Genomic DNA, 7,294 nt, shown 5'->3' on the forward strand with positions numbered 1-7,294 from the left:
TTTGGTTCCCATGTTTTTGGGCTGTGGTTCAAGAAAGGAGCGTAGGAGGCTGATAGGATGGCAGATGTTCTTTCCTCTGGCTCTGCACTGAGGCTTCCCATGCTCACCCAACTCTGCTCTGACATCAGAGCTGGGCTGCTCCCTCCAGTTCATCCCTCACCTCTAAAAAAGCAAGGATAAAAGTTGTCTGGGGTTCAAAGGGCACACAAAGTGAATGCATTGGTTGAGATAAAGGGAAGCTGGATCCTTTCCCAATGAGCACCACTCTGAGCCTTGCTCAGAGCCTGGCAGTGGGGCACTGCTCACTCTGAAGGTGGCAGGCTGAGGGGCTGTCGCCCCAAATTGCATCCTTATATGCGGGCTAGGATGAAGCCAACAGAAACAACTCCCCTAGCTAAACATGATGTTGTGGAGCCAGCAGAGAAGGAGGAGGAGGAAAGTGATGTACAGTAGTTGCATTGTGATGAATCGATAGATTGGGCTTTTTTAATTTTCAGCTAATACCTCTAAATCCTAAAAATACCTCCAGCAGTCCAGGGGGCTCTCTGATAGGTGATGTTTAATCCTTGGAGATTCATTTGCAGGATTAATGGCTTAGTGCAGCAGAGCCCTGCCATACAAAGGCAGCTGTAGTTCTGATACTGCCCACTAAGGCAAGGCAAAATGTGTTAATCTTTATGTGCAGCATGAAATCTGCTTTTATTAATGGCTCAGGATTAAAGTTTCTCTAAAGAGAAAGGTAATAATGACCCTAGTGTGGATCCCCACCTCCCTGTGTCTGCCCTTTTCTTTCCCAGTCCCAGGTGTGAGTGGGAGGAGGATGCTGTTGGGGTGAAGGTCTGGGCATCTTTACCCAGCCCAGTGCCTGTATCAGCGCTGAAATGTGCAGTGGCAGGAGGGGAAATGCACTTCCAAAGAAAAGAGGAGAAAAAGGGGTTGCAAAAGAAGAAGAAGAAGAAAAAAGCACTATTATTTTGCTAAACAGTTCTTTACAGACAGAACTTTTATCAACAGTAGGGAACTACTGGTCATCCACAAGGCAGAGGAAAACCCCAAGCAAACAGCTCCACAGGGCAAAGGTTTGAATCAGCATTTGCTTGCTGGGAGTGAGCAGGATGAGGGGGGCAACTCCTGGGGGTGAGGGAGGGGGAGGCAGGGAATAGGGGCTTTGGATCAGGCTTTGCCTTTGCAGGCAGGTAACTGCTCTGGTGCTGAGATACTACAAGTGCTGGTATTTCCCCAGTCAGGAACTGGGAGTCTCACTCCCTGCAGAGAAGCTTTTGCTTCCAAGGGGATGGGGTGGGTGGTGAGTGAAGAGGAGATGTGCCTTCCAGCTGGGCAACCCAGATCTGGTTCCCCAGCTCTTGAATCCAGGAAGAAAAACGTCCAGGAAACCCTCTCCTGCACTTGCTGCAGAGATAAAATGAGGTGGGGATCTGTCCCGTAGCTATTTCCATCTTGGATGGGCTCCTTTTCCGAGGTAAAATTGAGGCTGCTCCACTGCTAATTCATCTAGCCAGCCTTGGTACTCCTGGCACCAATGGGCTCATTCATTACTGTTAGTTATCAGTGCAGCAGTGTGAGGTCTGCAGGCCAGATCACACCTTCCAAGCACTGTGTGTAGTATCAGCCAAACAGCCTGGCAACACAAAAACAGCTCCAGAGCCTTCACAAACCCAGAGAGGGATGCTCCAGCTTTTGCTAGAGGCCATTCCAATGGGATTAGTTAACCACTGGAGCCTGTGACAGTGCCACTTTTGCAAGGTCCACTGACCAGTGCTGAGAGCAGGGCTGGGGCTTTATAAAAGCCTCTTGACATTCTGAGCTTCCTGCTCAGCCACAGCGTTTGCATATCAGCTTCCTCTTCTCTCCCTCTAATTCCTGGGAGCACCCACAAAGGATGGAGCTGCCTGAGGAGAGCCCAGGCTAGCATTAACAGCATTTGTGTCCTTTTACATGTTACATGGATGGAAGAAGTCATCTTGGTTTCCCAGAGACTGCTGGCCTGGTGCTCGCACCATAAAAAAGGGGTTTCAGCAAGGACAGGCTGGAAAATTACACTTTGCTACTTAAATGATTATTTTGGGGTTTTCTGCTGGGGAGCAGTCACTGTGTTGGAACAAAGCCAGTTGTGGTGGGGGCTTTGCTACAAAACTTGCAGACAAGTTCATCCATCATGATAGTTCAACAGAACTAGCAACCCAGCGCCAGGATAGGGGTCCAGCTGCTGGGTCTGCTGAGGAGAAGCTGTGAGGGGACAGGAGAGCCCCCACAGCCACCCTGCACTAGGGGAAGCCCCTGTACATGTCACAAGGACCAAAGAATTAAAACCATAAGGTGGCATTGCCAAAAGCACTTGAGATGTGACCAGGTGCTGCAGGGGATGAGGTTTGACATTGCCACCTAACCTGTACCAGCCAGAGTTTTCATGGAATCAGACTGGTTTGAGCTGGGAGAGACCTTAAAACTCATCTTTGTCCCACCCCCTGCCATGGGTAGGGACACCTTCCACAGTCCCAGGTTGCTCCAAGCCCCATCCAGCCTGGCCTTGAACACTTCCAGGGATCCAGAGGCAGCCACAGCTTCTCTGGGCAGCTTCTGCCAGAGCCTCATCACTGTCACAGGGAAGAATTCCCAATATCCCATCTGACTCTGCGCTCTGGCAGTGGGAAGCCATTCCCCCTTGTCCTGTACCTCCAGACCTTTGACCAAAGTCCCTTTCCAACTCTCCTGGAGCTCCTTTAGGCACTGGAGGGGGCTCTAAGGTCTCCTTGGAACCTTCTATTCTCCAGACTGAACTCCCAGCCCATCTTCAGTGCAGACATACTCCAGCAATGGAATTATCTTTGTGACTTCTCTGGAACCTCTCCAGCAGCTCCATGTCTTTATGGAGCTAGAGACACAGCCCTGCAGGTGAGGGGTCACCAACCCATGTGAGGTTTTGGACATCCATTCAAAACTGAAGAGGAAAAAAGCAGAGAAGGAATTTCATTGCAAACGAAGCTGAGCTCCTTCCCATTTTAAAAACAACTGGATTTGTGGGAGAAGCAGTGAGCAGTTCCCAAGTGGGGTCAGGCACAGAAATCCCTGTGAAGTCTCATTTATTCCACTTAATCCCCGCCAAGTCCCTTGCTGCAGCTCAGTGTGCAACAGACACTGATATGGTTGGCTCTCCTTCATCCTGCTCTTGCTGCCTTGAAGAAAGTTGTAGGAGCTGGAGTTTGCCCCAATTCCCAGGTGTGGAAGAGGCACTGTCAGCTTTACATGGTTCCCTGAGGTTCCTCTCCTCCCTCCATGCCAAGCTGTGCTGGTACAGGGCCAGGTAAGATGCTGCTTTCTCCAAAGTTGGCACTGAATGCTGGCTAAGTGCAACAGGTTTTGTTCTAATTAAAGAGGAATCAATTAGGCTGCAAGATATTCAGCCACCTGGTGCTTCTGACTATTTTTTCCTCCTCCTTCTCTTTTTTCCTTAACATGCTGCTGCTGCTGCTGCCTCCAGGGAAGCCATGAATGAAGCAAGACATGTTCCAGTTTCTTGCTTTCTTTTAGATTAAAAAATGCTGTTTGGGGGGAAATTTCTGCAAGCCAACTAATTACAGTGCTGTACATGTCCCTGTGATCTGCACCCGGCATCTCCTCTGCCATCAATTACTCCCTCCAGCCAACCCTCCTGTGTCTCCATCAGCACATGGCACTGACTGTCAGCAGTCAGTTTGTACTGCATGGGAAAAAAAAATATCTGCAGCAATTAAAGAAAAAGCAGTGAAAGAGGTGTAATGGGATCTCAGGGGAGGCACAAAGGAGTCCTACATGCAAGGAAGTCCTTCAGAGACCCAGCTGTGCCAGGCTTTTCCCTGTGATACGGTCCATTAGAACCTCTCTGTGCTCAATAGCACATAAATCAAGAGGAGTGGAGAGCTGCCTTGGGCAGCCCCTGGAGTTTGCTGAGCACTGAGCTTCAAGAAAAATGGGGCGTCAGCAAGTACCTCAAGCAATGTAGGAAAAAATCAGGCACTGGAATGGTGCAAAGTGGCAAGGGAATAGTAGTGGAGAGCTCTGTCCAGGGGGCATGTGATGCTTTTACCCTCAGGTCACTGCTTTTCTCCTCAAGTCAATGCTTTTCCCACCCATGGCTCTGCCTTATGGATGGACTGTGAAATCCTTTTGATTTGTCCGAGCACATGATAAAGCCCTCTTGCAGATAAATCAGAATTTAATATTAAAGATGAAAGGGCAAAAAGGGGAGCCTGGCAATTGACATGTACCAGGAAGATCTTTAAATTCTTTGGCTTTAGGAAGGATTCATTAATTCAGCTGATTGACTCTCTGAAACCACCACATCAGATGTGCTAAGAGCAGTGAAAGGAACCTCGTTCTCCTCATTAGTCCCCCTACAAGAACAAGCTGGGTGGTCCACGGTCTGTCTAGGGTCCTGTAGTGGTTTCACGTTCACCAAATTCTGTTTGCCAAATTTAGTGTAGTGGGGTTAATATTTACTCTCTTTTTTGTGGGAAAAGATCAGGAAAAGCAAATCAGGCTCAAGCTTAAAAATAAGCAAATAGTTTTATTAAAACACACTAAAAGAATGGAAAAGGAAAGAAAAAACCCCAAACCAAATCAAACCAAAAAAAAACATAAAATGAAACTTCAAAACACTCCTCCCTTTCCTTCCAAACTGTTAACTTTCTTACAAAAACATAGAGAGACACAACCTGTGACTTCCAGTCAGTTTAACCATTTAAACATAATTTTTCATCACTTTGGGAGAGGAGTCTCTCTAGAGTCCTGTGGGGACATTCGCCACAAGACAAAAACGGTCTGGTGGCTCCCAATGTCACAAATCTGCAACCGCCTGGAGTTTCTGCAGATTGTGCTGTTCCACCCATTAGCAGCCTTTCCTCCGGCTACTCATGGGCCCCTCAGTGTATCTGGGGTACTGTATAAGAATGCTTCTTCTAGTATTAAGCAAGGATTCTCTTCTTCTGTCTCTAAAATCAACTCTATCTCAAAAGAAATAGAGACCTCCTTTTACCCCAGGAGCTGAGGCCTTCAAATCACTTTCTCTCTAAAATCATCTTTGTCTCAAAGGCTGAGACCTCTTTTTAACCCAGGAGCAAGGGGCTTTAAGATTCCCACTTAAATCTCAATCATATCAATCATATCAATCCCCAACTTTGACTAGAACTAGCATTCCCCCAAAACAATGTTAAGATGTTACAAGAAACAGTCCATTTCTCCATAGTTTACACCAGAGAAGTCCGGTTAAAAAATGTCCACTTCCTCAATCCCTCCTTCCAATAATCTTTATCAGTTCTTTCACTCTTGCTCCACTGACTTCATGCTGTGTCTTTTCTACGTCCACTCTGTCTCTTTCTTCCCTCTCTCAGGGAAGGGTTAGGCTTTGGAAGCTTCATGTTGCCAGGAAAGAGTTAAAACTGCCCAGGCCTGCGGTGACCATATAATCTCTGCAAAACAGCAGTCTCTCAGATCAGCCAGGTTTCCCCTCCTTCACTCTTCTTCTTCACCTGGGAATCACCAGAAGAGAGGGGGGAAGAGCTCTGCCACCCCTCGGTGATAACCAGGGCGGCCCCGGCCCAACCGGGCCCATAGCTGTGATCAGGGGCCTGGCAGAGATCCCTCCCTGCTCTGGGCTCCCGGGATCAGGGGAAGTTTTAAAAAGTATTTGACGTTAAGCTGCAGCTTCTCCTCCCCTGCCGGGAGCTGATGGAGCCCGGCCAGGCCTCAGGCCAGCTCCCCCCTCAAAGTGAGGCGGGAAGCAGCAGGCCCAACTCGATGTTACCTGTTCAGCTGGCCAGGAGGAAAAGGGCTGACTTGAACAAAAGCAAGATTTATATGGGTTGGCACAGTTTGGTTTTTAGTTAGGGAGGAAAGTAAACTGTTGCCCTGTCAGGACCTTGGAAATTGTTTTAGAAAGGATTGGGACCTGTTGGAAGCCAGTTTGGGATATTGGCATCTGCTTTAACCGCTAAGAATGTTGAATGTGACTTTGGGAAGTACCCATATAAACCCTGATTTTGTTCAGGTCCGCCCTTTTCCTCCTGGCCAGCTGAACAGGTAACATTGATTCAGGCCTGCTGCTTTCCCCACCCCGCCCTGTGAGGGGGGAGCTGGCCTGAGGCCTGGCCGGGCTCCATTAGCTCCCGGCAGCGGAGGAGAGGCTGCAGCTTAACATCAACCACTTTGAAACCTCCCCGGACCCCGGGGCAGGGAGGGATCTCTGCCGGGCCCCTGATCACAGCTATGGGCCTGCTTGAGCCGGGGCTGCCCCGATTGTCACTGAGGGGTGGGCAGAGCTCTCCCCCTGCCCCTCTCCTCCTCTGGTGACTTCCAGACAGAGAGGAAAAGAGTGGCAGGGGGAAACCCGACTGATCTGAGGTGCAGCAGGGGAGAGACTGCTGTTTTGCAGAGATTATATGGTCACCGCAGGCCTGGGCAGTTTTAACTCTTTCCTGGCAACATGAAGCTTCCAAAGCCTAACCCTTCCCTGAGAGAGGGAAGAAAGAGACAGAGTGGACGTAGAAAAGACACAGCATGAAGTCAGTGGAGCAAGAGTGAAAGAACCGGTAAAGATTATTGGAAGGAGGGATTGAGGAAGTGGACATTTTTTAACCGGACTTCTCTGGTGTAAACTATGGAGAAATGGACTGTTTCTTGTAACATCTTAATGTTGTTTTGGGGGAATGCTAGTTCTAGTCAAAGTTGGGGATTGATATGATTGAGATTTAAGTGGGAATCTTAAAGCCCCTTGCTCCTGGGTTAAAAAGAGGTCTCAGCCTTTGAGACAAAGATGATTTTAGAGAGAAAGTGATTTGAAGGCCTCAGCTCCTGGGGTAAAAGGAGGTTTCTATTTCTTTTGAGATAGAGTCGATTTTAGAGACAGAAGAAGAGAATCCTTGCTTAATACTAGAAGAAGCATCCTTATACAGTACCCCAGATACACTGAGGGGCCCATGAGTAGCCAGAGGAAAGGCTGCTAATGGGTGGAACAGCACAATCTGCAGAAACTCCAGGCGGTTGCAGATTTGTGACATTGGGAGCCACCAGACCGTTTTTGTCTTGTGGCGAATGTCCCCACAGGACTCTAGAGAGACTCCTCTCCCAAAGTGATGAAAAATCATGTTTAAATTGTTAAAGTGACTGAAAATCACAGGTTGTGTTCTCTCTATGTTTTTTGTAAGAAAGTTAACAGTTTGGAAGGGAAGGGAAGAGTGTTTTGAAGTTGCATTTTGTGGGGATTTTTTGTTGTTTTGGTTTGGGTTCTTTTCAACTTTTC

Source organism: Hirundo rustica, chromosome 29 (genome assembly GCF_015227805.2).
Source record: "Hirundo rustica isolate bHirRus1 chromosome 29, bHirRus1.pri.v3, whole genome shotgun sequence".
Classification (NCBI taxonomy): domain Eukaryota; kingdom Metazoa; phylum Chordata; class Aves; order Passeriformes; family Hirundinidae; genus Hirundo; species Hirundo rustica.